This window comes from Rhea pennata, chromosome 15 (genome assembly GCF_028389875.1).
Source record: "Rhea pennata isolate bPtePen1 chromosome 15, bPtePen1.pri, whole genome shotgun sequence".
NCBI classification, from domain to species: domain Eukaryota; kingdom Metazoa; phylum Chordata; class Aves; order Rheiformes; family Rheidae; genus Rhea; species Rhea pennata.
The window spans coordinates 17,532,279-17,547,329 of NC_084677.1; positions in this window are offsets into that span (position 1 = coordinate 17,532,279).

The following is a 15,051-nucleotide window of genomic DNA, read 5'->3' on the forward strand; positions in this document are numbered from 1 at the left end:
CTACATGCATAGGCAGAGAGTTGCAGAGCTGCCAGAGCTCAGCTCATGCCGCAAATTCCACCAAGCCATGAAAACGCCGCCATGTTACTAACTTCTAGGTCCCAACCAAAGAGATGTCACCAACAAAAAACCGAGAGTACCCAAGAGGGGGATAAGACTGTTGGAGATGACGCATGTGTGCCATCCACACCCATTTAACTGAGCTCTAGTCAAAGGAGCACCCTATTATTGCAAAAGTATCACAGAATCGTCCAGGAGGTCAGTCAGCTACCCCTTCCCCTGGACCCTGAATTTCTTAAGTTTCTGATGTCCACCAAACCACTGGGAAAATGAGATTTAACCGCATGAATACACAATGCCCTTCTCTTCCTAACAGAAAAGCCAAAGGTAGTGTATGGACTGAAATTAGGGAGAGCTTGTCCAGCCTTCACAAGAAAGAAGATCATGAAATCCAGCCCAGCTCAGTAGACTGAATAAAGACCTTAAATGATGCTTCATTTTTATTACTTATAGAAAAGCAAAAAATCAAGATGTTAAGAGCCAAGACATTTACTAGGAAATTCTTGGCACTTCTTCCTGGAATTCATGATCATTCTGGGACATGGGTTTTCAGGAAAACACAGGGAGGAAGTATATTATACAGGGAATGTTGCAATGTCACACAGCTTTATGACCAGTATCATTTACAAAATATAATTATGAAAAAAAAAAGAAAAAGAAATAAAAAGCCACTGCAGTCTGGCTGAGATGAGAAAACTGAGGCACAGAGAGCCTAGCTGCCACAGTTATGCAGTAGAGCAAGAGGGGCAAGGGTGACCTGCTGTAGGGTCTGAGGAGCTGCACTTGTTCAGAGAACCCATGCTAGCCAGGCTCTGCCCTTTCTGTGTAGGTCTTGCACTATGGGTGCTTGCAACAGCAGCAACCAGGGGATGAAAGTCGGAGGTTGCAGGAAAATCTGGCAGCAGCCCGTCGCCAGGAAGTCAGAGCATCCCATGGCAAAGCATGGACATTGGTGGGAGTCTGACAGAGCACGGAGCTTCAGAGAAGAGCTTTAAGACAAGCCAGGCCACTGATCCGATGGGACTTTAGTCTGAATAAAGGCAGAGAAAAGGCTTCAATATTTGGCCCTTGAAAACAGAAAACCATCCAGATGAAAATCTGCAGTCAGAAGCTCTCGAGCTTGGAGGTCTGCAGTGGAGCAAGTGAGCTTTTCAGCAACGCAACGTGAACCTCAAGCAGATCTGCGAGGAAATCACTCTATGACAGTAGCTAAAAATATGCTGAAGCACAAAACATTTCAAGGCAGGCCAGGATCGGCTGGAGCACCCTCTCCCCAACAGACCTTTCCAATCACTCTAGTGTTCTTCCTTTTTCTTTTCTTCTTCTTCTTTTTTTTTTCCTTTTTTTTTTTTTTTTTTTAAGTGAATTGGATGGGACATGACTTCCTATTGTGACCAAAATTGCTTCTGTAGGACTGTGGGGGAGAAACCAGAAAATAAATATGTTAATTTTTCCTCTGAGGCCAGAGAAGAATAAGAAAAGAGAGGCTGAATATGCAGATGGATAAATGATTAACCAGGCACTGTCCTTTATCTGTCTGGAAGTGTTGTGGAAAATAAAGGTTAAGAAAAGAGTACAGAAGCAACTGGCCATAGACATCATTAATCTGTCTCTTTTTGTTGGCACCAGCCAGGTAGCCAGACCCCCAGAGACTATCAGCATCCACTCTTGACATATTTCTTTGATAACCAATGCAGTTTTTCATGTCCAGCAATGACTAAGTGGTGGATTTTGCACTGTTACCTTACCTTACCCCCAGTGTTCTCAGATCACAGGACAACACTATAATCAGCTTGGCAAAGGAGTTTGGCCAGGCAGCACTTCTAATATGATTTCCAGAGAGAAAAAGCCCTCAACTCTGTGTGTGATAGAGCCCAGGCTTCTAGAGTTAAACAGCAAGGGGGAACAGAGAGGGAGGCATCTGAAGACATGACTCTCCTTAATGAGGGAGTCTTGACCAGCATAGCTGTTCTTCTTCCACGTATTTTAATTGTTTCTCTCCATCAGAAAGGAGAGAAGAAAAAAAAAAGAGCCTATGTTCCCAATATGCCATATACGCAAAACAGAAAAACCATCACGGGGAGGTTCTCGGCTGCTCACATCATCCTCTCCTGCTCGGTGGCGGTTGTGCAACCATCCTTCGCAGCTGTACATTACACTTCACTAGAAGCCCTCGCGCCAAGTTCGCAAAGCGCCTCCAGAGGATTAACACCCCCAGGCCACGTCCACGCTGCAGCACGTTCCCAGCACGGCAGCCATCCCGCGGCGCTCAGCGCCAGCCACATCGAACCTCCCGGTCCTGCGAGGGCACGCGGGCGACGGGGACATCGTCCTGCTCTCTCTGGCCAGCTAGCTCGTTCAACCACGGAGGCTCTCCAGCAAGTCTGAATGAGGAAAACAAGCAAACAAGGCAGGGGAGAAATGAAAAGAAAATCCACTTTTCCCTTCTTTTCATCAGGGTGTTGTTCCCATTGCTAGGGCTGGTGGCAGATAGCTCTTAGAGAGGGAGGAGAAAGAGTTAAAGTGATCTACCAAGCCAGAGATCACAGGAGACCCCCCTTTGTCAATCTGGAGTGCTTGCCAGATATTGGGTTGAATAATCAAACAGCTACTTAACCCTCGGACAGCATGTCTCCCTGCTCTCTCCCCTCGCTCCTGACAGTCTGTACTTAAGTAGCTATGGTAACGGTTTGGGCGCCAGCCTGTTGACTGAAGAATATGGAAATCACAAGGATTTAATTTTGCTGTGGCACAAAAACTTGTTTGATCTGAGGGTTGTGGCTTTTCTGCAGCTTTCAGCAAAGAATAATTTCTATATTCATATCTCCCATTCAGATGTCAGTTAACAGCTGAAAAAAAAAAAACCCAAAACAACAACAAAAAAGGCCCAAAAGATTCCCAAAATAATCGTCTCCTTTTTCTGTGCTGATTTAACACTTTGGGTGCCAGCTGAACAGGGAGCTCACTTGGCTTCATACTGACGTCAGACAGGCCTTAGAGGTATCTGCCCAGAGCTTGTCCAAAGAGCTCTCACAGGACAGCACGTCTGGTGGTGAAAACTACCGCAAGGGAACAGCCAAAGAGGTCTAAGAGGACATCCAGGAAAGAGCCAAGGAGAAGAAAAGTCATAAAAACTTCAGGGACTGGAAGGGTCTCAATAGGCACCCAGGAGGGCTGGAAGAGAAAGACAAGAGGGAGGACGGGGCCACGTGTAGCAAAGGAGGGTAATGGGGTTGGGAGGTGAGGGGTAAGCAGAGGACCAGAGGCCATCTGGATCTGCCAAGTGACGTGGCGATGCCGCAGAGTGAGGGAATCCCTGCAGCAGCTCGGTGAGGCAGCAGGAGCTCTGACACTGCCGGGAAACCAAACCCAAGGCCAATCTCAACGCTGAGCTGCAGCCAGGACAGGAGAGCTGCCAGCTGGGGGCAGAGGATTCATCCATCACCCCTGAATTTTTTCCAAATGCAGCTGCTATCAGCCATCGCCAAGCAGACTGCGAGTGGACAGATCAAGCCCTGATAATCTGGCTGGTTGGAACATTTTGTTTCCAGGTCTGTTATTCAGAGGCTTTGGGGGTTATAGCCACATGAGGAAGACACAAGAGGAGGAGAACATATCAGGATGAAACAGGAGTCTAATTGTTTTCATCCCATTGCTCTACCTTGATAAGCACTGCCTGGCAGGAGGCTCCTGGAGAGAGCCCCATTCCCAGGCAGATGCATTTAGCTCTAGCCTTGGGGAAAGAACACAGGACTTCTGCTTCCTACACCACTGCCCTTATCATGGGGTTTCCTCTGAACTAGGCTGCATCTCTCTTTAGGAAAGCAGTCTCAAAGGAGTCGATCAATAACCTGAGTTAACGAAGGCAGAAGGATAGAAGTATATAGACATCAACTGTTTGCTAAGGTGTTAGTACTGCCTAGTGAAATGGACGGAGATAAACTGTTCTTGCTATTTTTTATTTTATCTTCATTGTATATCTGAGGGGTGGAGGTTGAGGCACAGAGGAGAGGCTTAAATGCAAAATGCTGAAATTCAAAACATGTGGTACCAAAAAAAAGTCATATGCATCAAAGCGTGCACAACTGAGGCATACTGAAGTCAGCAAACATTTGCCATCAGCAGGAACGGGAGCTGGACTGGCCCTAGTACCAGCTCAACAAGCTCCTGCTGATTCCCATGGAAAGGTTCCTTTGCACAACACCTAGGTGAGGTCTGCTGAGGCACAGGTCCCTATGGCCACAATCAGGCACAAACTATTTTGTGTGTGCTGTTTCTCCCATTTTCAGACACTCTTGGGTATTAGGGAGAAATAGTGATGTGATTAAGGCCCTGTCAAGGGCCACAGACAAACACAGTCAGCTCCGTTTCCAGTCTCTGGAAATGGCGGATATGGAGGAATAGGCAGACACCTCTGCAGAGGCCAGCTCCTCCGAGAGGGCACTGCCATAAGGAGAGCCTGTGGCCAGCCATGAAACTTGCCATGGAAAGAGCGCAGCTCAGCCTGGAAAACTGGGAACGAGGTAACTAAACGAACAGCAAGCTCAAAGTAGATGCAGCAGCTCACCTCCAAGGTGGAATTGTGGGGCAGGGATGTGGCCTTCTCTTGGTCACTGAGCTCCACTGCAAGGGGAGTCAAAAGGATTGCAAAGAGCCAAAGCACCCAACATCTCTGATCCTCAGAGGGTAGGATGGCACCAGCAGCATGCAGCTACCACCTTCATGAGCCCAAGCTTGCCCGTGGGGAGCCTGTTTCACTGCCAGGACTACACGATGCTGGGGCTGGTGGGAAGAGCTTAGCCCTGCAGCATGATGCTGCTACAGAGACGGCCCTTTTGGATGCAGGATCCAGCGCGGTAAGGTTCATAAGTGCTACAGAATTACAGAAAAAATCATAATCATAGCACTGTGGCTTCTCACCAGTGGAGCCAGTGGGCAGCAGCTGACTGCACAAGCTGCCAAGGGAGCTAGAGGATATAGTTAATGGGAGAGCTAAAGCTCATTTTTCTCATCCCCAGTAAATCCACCCCTCAGTTAAAAGCTGTAACAGCTTGAACCAAAGAGTACAGGCTCTGCAGCTGCTGGCTGTGACAACTCGTGACCTCTGTGGATTGGCAAAGATGGGAGGCTCTTGTAACATGCACCCCAGGAGGTTGCTCTGGCTCCTCTCTGGGCTGAGCACTTCAGTCCTAGCATTATGTTGGAGCTGAATTTTAAAAGTTTAGTGTAAGAGATCCCTAGAGCTTGGTGGGGGGAAGGGTCCCTTCAAGGTACTGCTGCAATGTGAGAAAAATCACATGGCTTTTAAGAATACATTACATAAGTGAAAACTTTCACCAGGTTGTCTCATCTTTTAGAAGGAGGATAATTTAAAGGAGCACCCAAGCATCTGGCCATCTCACTGGTTCTCTCTTTAACCACCGCAGTCTTAAAGAAGTCAACAAGGTATCTCACAAGAGTAGGTTTTCTCAGGAAAATTCAGGTCTGCTTTGTCTTTTGGAAGCAAGCAAAGAGACAGAACAAAAGCCCTCGCAGGAATAACACAGTAAGCTTTTTGAACTGGTCCGAGTCCAGATACACAGAATTTTGTGGAGGATTTTGGTGGATGTGTCAGGAAAGGGTGGAGGAAGGTAGAGTCTGAGCTGTGTTAAATTTAACCAAAGGTGTCTGGACAAATAGTCATTTCTAACGTCTGCATCATCTATTCCATTCCCAGAGTGAGGGACGATCCTTAAGGCTCCCAGGGTCAGTTCTGGTCCATTGAACACATTAATTATCCTACACTTCAGAGCTGTCCAGATGAAATACAGAAAGGTACTCAGCTGGCCAGGAGACCCTAACCTCATGCTGTAAAAGTTTCCCCTTCTCCACCATCTGCCTTTTTTGCTGTCCACAGCTATCCGTCAGCTAAGAGTAGAATGGGTCGCGCTTCATCATAGGTCACCCTTGAGACAAGTACTGCATGAGAGTACCTCACTGGCATCCATCCAAAAAAATGTCTCTTTTCTAGGAAGGCAGCAGAGCCTGGGCCAGAGTGAATGTCCTTCTCAATTCCCTTTGTAACAGCTGGTGAGGGCATCTCCCTGGTCTGCTGTGGTGGCCTGAAACGTGTCAGCTGCAAAGAGAGAAGTTCAGGAATTAAATAAAACCCAGGCAATTACCTGACCTTGAAATATCCACAAACCTTGGAGATCAAAAACCTTGGAACAATGTCATGCAGTCATTAAAGCATTGACCAAACAATTTGCTGGTGGCCTCTAATTTGCTTGAACAACTCCCTGATAGTCCTGCTCAAAGACCACCTATCTGTCACTTCTATGAACAGTCTTTCATCCATTACTGAAATAAATGGGCTTAAGTAGATTACATTGCACACGAGCTAATTCCTAGGGAACAAGCTCTTGATCAGGTTCCAGAAAAACTTAACGAGGACGTGCCTATGAGCAGAGAATGATAAATGCACCCAACCATGGGACTGTTACGTGCATAGTTATCTGTCAAAGAAGAAGAGACTCACAAATAGATTTTCTATTTACTGGAAATTCCAATATTTTGAAGTGTTTTTTTAATCTCCAAAGGAGGCAAAAATGTCAAAGGTGGGATGACTAAATGAACAGCGTTGAACTTTCTAAATGGACATATTTATAAACAACAAAACAAAAGCAACAAAAAATACTGACATTTGCAATTAAAAAAGCCAATTTAAAAATTATATGTACAACTAAGAAATGTGGAAATTTGAAAAAAAATCACCATTTACTTGATAATTGATATTTCTTTGAATTTCCATGTCTTCTCAAAACATTGTTTCAGCCAGTATATTTCAAGTACCATAAAGAAGCAGCAACTGAAAATAGTTCTTATTGACCCTTTGATACCCATGACAATTTAATTTTGCTAATATAAGCAAATTAGAGCTTTCCATAAAATAATATTTAGGAGTATTTGCTCAAAAAAATAACAGTAAGTAATACAATTTCAGTGGAATTTTTCCACTGGCCTGACATATTTGTAAATACTAGACTGTCCACAGCCAGATGAATTTTGCCTTTCCACTCTAAGTTTATTGTCCATTAATAATTATCGGTATCCATTTCATTCTCTAGGAATGAAGGGATTTAAGCGCTAATGTTAGTGTAAGCAGTGCTTTGCAGCTTTCTTGAACTGGAGAAAATCATTCTGTCTTTCCATGTCATCCTAGCAAGGCTGGGGTGGATAGATTACACGACTCCATGAAAATCGCTCGCGGTTCAGGAGTTTAGGCATATGCTGGACTGCGGGGAAGGCATCTGCCAGGCTGCCTTTCACTCTTTGGCCTGCAGCCCCTTACCTGCTCACGGCTTAGCCTCAAATTTAAGTCTGCAGCCTCAGCAAGCCCACAGAAGAGACCTTTCCTTTCCACGTTCTGTACACACCCTCCAAAGCACCTTTTCCTTTTCTTCTCTCCAAACTAAACAGCCTCGCTCTAAGTCTTTTCACATCTTCAGGCATTTTTGTTGCCCACTGCTGATCCGCTTCCAAAATCCTTGGGGCTTTCTGGAGACACAGTGACTGAACCGTAACACAATTATTTAAGCGTAGTTCATTCTGTGGCATGACAGCAACGTTAAAATACCTTTGGTCTCATTTTCTTTAGAAATTGTTATATTGCTAGGCTATCAGGCGGCAGCATTGCTTTTAGCAAAAGAAAGCTGGTAGCCCTCTTGCCTGTGCTGCTGAGCAGAGATTATCGGGAAGGGCCGTGGTGAGCAGTGGGGTGGGTTGCAAAGGCTGTGATTAGACTTAGTTCCCAAGGCAGAAAAACTATTTGGAAAACGGGCCTTGATTGTGCACTGAGATTCCTGGAAGACAGGATTGTCTCTGTTCCAAAACTGGTATCAATAAAATAAATAAACAAACGATATCAAAACAGCAACCATGCTCTGTATTAGAGAAATGAGCTGTGAAGTCCCAGGTTTCTGTTGCAGCTCAACAGACTGAAGCAGAGTGACGGAGCGAGATGAGATACCAGAGGAAAAGACCACCCAAATGAAAGCTGGCATTTCAGAAAGCCAGAGGACACGACTGTGAAATCTGCATTCATTTTAATTAAGTTTGCTAGGTTTTTGAACACCAAAATCCATCTGGCAGTTTTGTAATCCTGAACTGTACTAGTTGCTATGTTCCAAAATTTCATCTGAATATTTTTCCTAGCTTCTGGAGCACACAGAGCAGAAGTTTGCGCTGGGCTGTCCTTAGCGGTATCAAGGCATGGTTCTGGGTGACCAAAGTTAATGCTATCCCAATCACGCGCATAAGTTTCTCCAGAAACATATTGTCTTGCATTTTGAGAGGTTTCATTTTACAGGTCATCAGACAGCTCCTTCCAGCTGTGAGACAGTTTCATTTTAGCCTTATCTAGGCTGCTAGACCCCAGTGTAAGGGCTGCAACCAGCTTCTTCCCTTGCAAAAAGCCAGTGAGCAGAAGAAGGAGCTGCTCTGCACCATTCTGTGGCAATAGTCCCCAAAGGCAAACTTCGTCGGCTAATCCTTGGAGCCTGTCAAAACGTTGCCGGTGCCAAGCTGTGCCGTGGTACAAGCCTCAGCCAGCCTCCACAGAGCCTGTTGCTGCACAGGGAACACGAGATCCTGTGACACAGATTAAATCAAGTGATCTGCGGGTTTTCATTCAACTCTAGCCTGAATTATCCTTTTTACTAATATTTTTTTAAGAGTTGGGAGGGGGGGAGGAGAACCCAGCAAGTTCTTTGAAAGGTTGAACCCTCAGCTGTAAAGCTGATATGTTTCTTTATCACAAGTAAAGGCTCCAACGGACCAACTCCAACATCCATGCCAATCCGTTGACTTTCTGGTAGAGCAAGAGGCATTTAGTCCAGGAAGGATCACAGAGCACCGCTCCTTACACACTCATTCACCGCTGCCGCTAAGCCCCCCCAGGACCTTGCAACGCACTGGAGAACACAGCTGTAATGGGCGAGAGCATCACTAACATCAAAGTCCCTGCAAAGGCAGGGAATTTGTTAGATAAAATCCCTAATAATCTTATGTAATAGTCCATCTCCATTTTCCAAAGGAACTCAGTAGTCCTTGCCCTTCTGACCCGCTAGAAATGATTTCTGGATCCTAAATCTGACAGTTTGTTTAACCCAGAGCATAGAAGAATGATCTATCCACCAGGCATCCAAAAGATTTTAATACCACTAGGAGCATAAGTGCTTTGCTCAACATCCTGTTTCTAGCTGTGGCCAATTTCCACTGTTTCAGAGGGGAAAAAAAAATCTCAAAACCAGAAGCTAAATCATGCTAAAAGAGTCAGAAATAAATCCTTCCTTGTCCCTGTGGATGAGCAGTAGAATCTCTGAAGAATGGGATTAATATAATATAAAAACAGTGCAAACAAATTTGAACAAACAGCTAGAGTCTCCTTTTATGTCTACTCTCCATCTAGAGGATATGTCAAAACAGGCGGTTTTATTAATGAAAAAATAGCCATATTTTCAGATTGTCTTCATACAAACCACTTCTGATTCGCATAGCGCTTAGTAGATCACAGAAAACGGAGCATAACTTGCCTCTTTCCTTCACTCATAAATCAAACTGCTGCCGTGTGTCTCTCTCTTACTGTTTCCCACTGTGCCAGACAGGTATCTTCTGACACCAGCCCTACATATATGCTTTGGTGTCCCCTGGCCATGTTAGATCTACAATGAGCATTGCTTGAACACGTTCCGATTCCTCCATAGCAGATCAACTCATGGTTTCCCCAGCATCTCCTACGACATATATTTCATGAACTAGAGAAATCCTTTCTGGATACAAACCAGAGGCAATTGCCTCCAAGTCTTGCAAATCCTGATTCTTTGCAGCCCGGCAGATCCGCATGCATCCCACACAACCTCACATGCAAACCAAGGAAAGCTTGAGCACCAGTTGCTCCTACTCAGGAAATGAGGACTGTATGAGCCTTCATTTCTTCTTTCCACTCAGACACCCACAAGACAACAGTGGTGACTTTATCTGTTACCGAGGAACCTTCAAAAGTGGGGTTACAATGCTAAAGCAAGTAGATAAGAAACGGGCACATAAATATCGTTCCACTCTTCAGATCACCCAGGACATATTTTCAGAGTCCCCATGGCTGGCGTTTGATGGGACCTTCTATCACGGTGAGATGAAATTTGATAACATTATGTATAATTCTGTCTCTATATACATATACTGCGTGTGTGTGTGTGCATATATATATATATATATAATATTTATATATACTTTTATATATACATATATTTATATTATATATATTTGTGAGTGTGTGTGCATATCCACGCATACACATTTATAGGAAGTAACCAGCAATTACAAGAGAAAAGCCACAAGTTAATGTATGTAATCATGTCAAATCCCCAAAGCAATAAAGGGGAAACCGCCTCTGCTCGAGGTTTTTGCTTCGTGAAGTCAAGCAGTTAGTCTGCAGCCGAGAACCTCTCCAAGACGTCGCCATTCCCATGCGGATCCCGCTCCCACCCAGCAGCCACCCACCGCTCCTGGCGTCAGATGCTCCTGGGCACATCCCCACGCAGCCGGCCCCGACCCCGTGCAACCACCGTCTTGGCTCCCTGCTCCTTCCCAAACTCCTCCAGGACGCTGTGGCCAAAACTTTTCCCTCTGACTCTCTGTGTAATCTCCTTCCCCAGCTCCCTCTCCCCTGAAGACCAGAGTAATAAAAAAATTTTTTATTTTTAATGGGACGTGAGCTACTTTCGGAAGCTGCAAGCCTGGAGCCTGAGGTTAGTGAGAGAGAGGAGAAAAAAACGCACCTAATTATAAGTGCGCAAAAAAGAGTTCGCCTGTAGGAAATGGGAAGATTACATGCTGAAGGAATTGGCAAATAGCTGCAAGACAGGCAGTCTGAAATGAATTATGTCTCGGCACGGCGACTCCCCACTTGTAACTATTTTCATTTAAAATCGTTATTGTCTTCCTTCCTGAGAATTGTTCAGGGGACTCCAAATCACCCCTTGCCTCAGGATCAGCTTGGAAATTGCTGGCCAGAAAGCAGGAGGATGGGGACAAGGGGAAAGACAGCACGTTCAGCCCTTCCTCTGGGCCCTCCAGGACAAGGAGAAATAGAAAAGCTGTCGGGTTTCTCACATTTGGGAGCCAGAAGGGAGCAATAGGTACCTGTTGCTACAGACTCCCAGCGACCTCACTGCCCACCCGGGCACTGAGCCCCGGGACTGGCCCAAACACCGGCCAGAGCCTCGGGCTCAGCTGCATCAGCCCCACGGCTGCACACGGAGCCTGCGGGAACGCGGCTCCGGCTCAAGAAAACAGCACCCTGTCCCTGCGCCGACCCAAAACGGGCTTGGCTGATGGCTCGCAAGCATCTCAGGTACAGCTAAAACCAACTTTCTGGGAACCTGACGGGGCTGACAGTCCCAAATTAACCATCTAGAGGTCAAGTTAAGTTTGGAGCTAATTGAAGAAGACCCTGCCTAATTATGACTTACCTTATCAGGGAAATTGAACCTTTTTCTTGAAAACATCTCAATTTGCAGTAAGCTCAAGCAGGCAAAATAGTTGCAATTAGACATGGCCTATATTTTTACACACAGTCACAAATACCAGTTTCTCTGCGCCATGCGCCAGCATAACTCAGCTCAGAGGTGCACTTGAAAGAAAAACTGCTTTTTCTGTTGAGAATCTTTCTCTCTCAGTTCAGAGCATAATCTTTTTCTATTTTCCAGGCTATTTATCATCTTTTGAATGAAAAAAAAAAAAGAAAAAAAGGTAATTCAGCCAGCAGACATTACAATGATGAGCAATAGAGGAAATGGATAAACAGCTGGGTTTGTGTATGGTATTTTTATGACCTCTGTCTTACTGGTATTCTCTCGCCATCAAATCCTCGTTATTGGATTCTGATGTCTTCCCTTCCATATAACTGCAATTATTAGCTCTGCCTGTGAATAAACCACGTACATGGCATGCTTGGGAAAGTAAGCACGCTCAGAGATTACTGAAATTCATATGCAAAATGTATTTAATGATTTGACCCTTCCCAAATATCAGTATATATTTCAATATAAACTACCCCCTCAACAACAGGTTTGGTAGTAACTCTATCAGAATAAAACCACGGCAGGAAACCCAACTCTGAACAGAAACAGCCAATTTCCTGCAGCAAGTTTTGAATGTAGAAATCAACCTTTCTACTGTCTGTTAGTCTCCAGATTTCTCTGACCAGCAGTGGCACAGGTAGTTTGAACCAGAAATAACCACAGCCGAAGTTAGTTTATCCCATGGATTTACCCCTATCAGTGACAGGAAGAAAACACCTCTACCTTGGCTACTGCCAGTGGAGACCAGCGGCCTTCCAGCTGGTGGTGGTATTCCTGTCTTAGCCAAATGCTTTGCTGAGCATTTGAGCAGTCACCCTGCGAATCCCAGACTGCAACAGCAGACCCTGAACATTGTATTACTGGCTGCCAAATAAGGCACGACGCAGAGCATTAGACCAAGGCACGACAGGTCCTGAGCTGCTCCCGTGCTGCTGCTGGTGCCTTCTACGCCACAGTGAAATAGCATTTACACACGGGTTAAATTTGGAGGCAGGAAACCCCACGCCCCTGATGGCAATTCCAACGCTGTTAGTAACAGCAAAGGCAGACACATTTGCTGGATGAAGAAGCTCTGCAAACAGCAGCATAAACCAAGTCATATGCTATTGCCATTGACTCATGGAAAACAGAGCAGAATCGACCTGAAGAGTCACTGAGTCCATCCTTCTGCCCCAAGCAGGAACAGCAGCTCCAGAATCAAGGCCAACAGCCGTTCATTGAGCTTGGTCTTAGACAGCTTCAGTGATGATGACTCCACATCAACTCCAGGCCATTTCTTCCAGTGCTTAACTCCTTCCGGTTACAGCCATTTTTATAACTTAAAAACCCTTCTTGCTGCAGTGTCAGCCCATCTTTGATGGACCTATCCCTGGTGGACACAGAGGAAAGCTTAACATAGCTAGCTTAACATTTGTGTTGGCCTGGCACTCCTTCCCTCCTTAGTACTAGCCCCTTTCAAGAATCCCCCAAGAACATATTTTCAAGTTTTAAGAGCTGGACGGAGAATCCCAGAGCCAGGTCCAAGGGCACTGTGTCCTCCTCGTTGGCACAGCACTGCAACTCTGGTCAATGCTGGTTTCAGCCTACTGCACACACTGCCGTCTTTGGTTCACGGGTCCAGTTTGCATCTGTTTGTTTCTTTAATTTTAGAGCTCCAGGAAAGAAATGCTACAGAGGCATCATTCTTTTCTATAAAGCTTGTTTCTACACAGTGGAGGTGTCACCTGTGTCCCACTCAGGTCTCCGGCCGTGGGTTCGCATACCAGCGCAAACAAGGAGGAATTGTTGCAGAGGCCGCCGTCTTCCTGCAGGCTGGCAGCTCCCTTCCTGCCCACGAATCAGCACAGAAAAGCCAAGTGTTGTGGGCTCCGGCGAGCACAGAACTGTAGATTGAGACATTTGGCCCCATTCTTTGCAAGCCAAATACGCCTTGATAAATCAGAGCCAATTTCACATCAGGAACATGCAGGGACTGTAGAGTTTGTGTTTAATTAATGCATCTGGTTTTGCTCCACTTTGGCTCTTTGTTTTTACTTATCAGAATAAGAAATAAGACTAGAGTTTCCCTAGGACCTCCAAAGAAATAAGGCGTGTTTTTCCAGGAGGGGGAACCTCTGCAGACCATTGCGCAATCTGCAGGCTGGGCAAACTGGTGTGGCCTGGATGTCAGGCAGGATAAGGTCAGAGCCACATCTCTTGCAGGATGGGGAGAGGACCTCATGTAAATAACATTTCTGTCCCTTCCAGGGCTTTGCTCCTTCTCTGGCAGACACAGACCACAGCATATATTCACACCAGTCTTTTGTAAGTCTTTTATTTAATCCTGTGCTTGCAGCAGGAGTCAGTAGGAGCTGATAAGGGTGTCCCCAACAAAATAACAGGCATGCAAAATAAGAGCCTTGTGTGGGCAGAGGGATTTTCTCCCCCAAGCCTCCTTTCCTAGAGAGGCAGAGCCGGTCGCCATCAGCTCCTCAGATCTTATGAAAATCCATTGCCTTCACCAGGGAACAGGAGAGACCGGAATCCCCATCTCCTCCCTTTTTCTTCCACCCCTGCTTCATCCACACAGCCCATCGCCTTCACAGCACCGTTAACATGGGGTTCTTGGAGGAACGCAAGAGAGATTCGTGTCTCAGCACTGCCTTTCCTTGTGGCTTTTCTAAACAGAAGCATTTGATAATGAACCAAGGTTAGAAAGCAGCCTGGCGCTTCAGTAAACAGGAAGGAAAAGGGCCGGGTTGTTATTGCTGCTGCAAGGGTGCAATCGCTCTCGGCGCTCGGGTCTGCAACGGGAAGGGAAGAAGGGGAGCGTCCTTGAACAAGCCCTGCTGGGTGCCGGGTACGCATGTCATGCCTCTTGCCGTCAATACAAATTTTCGGCACAGCAGCTTCTCTTTTGACAGACAGCTCTGGCTAAAGGGCAGGGCTGTCAGTGGTACTTTTTCAAAGATTTTCTTGATGTCTTTTGGTTTCTATTAAAAAATATATAGAACAACCTCCCCAATTTAACAGCTTTATCAACCTTAGAACAGCATTTTGCCAGAACAAGGGTGGAGAACACTTGCCAAATTATTTGTTGTCACTAAAATAAATTAGGTATCAAGTTATAAAACAATAGTGTGGTGACAGAAAGCTGGAAAGCAGGAGCAGTCCTAATCAGAGGCAAACGTGCTGCATGTTCTGGGGCTGGGAGCACGGCACTGAGAGCTCCTCATCCGGAGCAGGAGAGCAGGGTCTGCAACCCATCTGCCTGCCCCGACGGCTGGGAAATTAACTCACAGGGACTAATTACTCCAGAAACGGAAGGGGAAGAAAATGCCATGCACCATTCTCGCATCTCAAAGCACGTCGGGAAGAGCGGCTGCAACGA